Genomic DNA, 1,482 nt, shown 5'->3' with positions numbered 1-1,482 from the left:
GCCATAAACAATCTGGACCTGGGTCTAAGCCCTGCCCACGTGTTTGGTGCCTGTGGCCCTGGAATGCCCAGGGAGCACATCCATACGAGGTAGCCAGGCCAAGCCCTCCACGGCATGTCGCCTCTGCCTGCCAGCCTCATGCCCGAGCCAGCAGACATACAGACTCTGGACTATTAAGAATAATAACAGAAGTGAGAGAGACGGGACCCGCACAATTAGCAAATGTATACAGGCAACATTGTTGTGAATATACTGGTGTCTATAAGAATACATCTATGTTCACACGCATTAACAATTAGCCAAAAGAGATTTCATGGTTCAAGAAAGGAAATATCTATTTATTTAGATATTTCATTGTTACTCTGTTTGGAGTTCCTGGATTCATAGGCTCACGTGGTCTACCTCCTGGACCTTGAGGGGCCTTTCACTGCAGTCACCTGCAAGCAGGCTCCCCCATTTTTTGACCTTGAGGCACACCATGACCTCTGACCTGAGGGCTTTTGCCCTCTCTGCCTGGGAGATCACCTACTCATCCTACAGATCCCACCTCACACTCCACAGCTTTGCTCAATCCTCTTGGGCCAGACTCCCCCTGTGCCACCCCAACATGCACGCAGGGCAATGTCACCCTATGTGTCTTCCTGTGGCACCCGTTACCTGTCATCTCACATGCTTGTGCAGTGTCTGGCACAGCACTCAAGGTTGGAGCTCTAGGGACACAGTGGACAGAGTTTGACATATTGAAAAAGATGATAATTTCCCATCGAGATACAAGTCCAAGTGTTACAGCATCGCTGTTCCCCGGGGGACCTAGAGAGGCCCTTTCTCACTCTACACCCTTGGGTGCGACATCAGCAAAAAATATAGTAAAAAAGAAAACTGTGTGGTGTGCTTAGTGCCATCTCAGTATTTGGAGGATGTGGGCCCTGTGACCAGCAGGGGGAGCAATGCAGGGGCTGAGAGTGTGGGTGCTGGGCCTGACAGCTGGTACCACACAGCAGGCTCTAGGGGAGTTGAGCAAATCTTGTCCTCACTGTTGGATGACTTTCCTCTGTTTGTGAGAGCTTCATTACCCCATGAGCTCCTGGGTCTGGATGCCTCACCGCTCTGCTGCAAATTTAGGTCATCTCTCTTTCTCTCTCTCTTTTCCTATGAAGTCTTTGTTCACATCTGGTACAAGTTGAGCTGGTAGACAATGAGGACCTGGAATGCATTTCCAAGGACGATGTGGGCTCCTAAGGAAGCCCGTCCAGAGGAGAATATATTTGTCAGCATAATCCCCACCGTGGAGCCTCAGGGGCCAGAGCTCTGTGTTTTCCTACCATGTCCTGGGATGTTTCTCACGCAGTCCCTACTCTACTGAGCTTTTGTTATATTTTACAGAAAGAAGCCCCTGGGTGACACAAGACCTGGCGTCTTCTCAGTTCCAAGGAGCACGTGCTGGGACATCTGACTCACCACCTTCTGTCTCAGTGTATTGGA

This window comes from Pteropus vampyrus, unplaced genomic scaffold (genome assembly GCF_000151845.1).
Source record: "Pteropus vampyrus isolate Shadow unplaced genomic scaffold, Pvam_2.0 Scaffold597, whole genome shotgun sequence".
Taxonomy (NCBI): domain Eukaryota; kingdom Metazoa; phylum Chordata; class Mammalia; order Chiroptera; family Pteropodidae; genus Pteropus; species Pteropus vampyrus.
The sequence above is the reverse complement of the archived record's forward strand: the minus strand, read 5'-3'. Positions refer to the sequence as shown.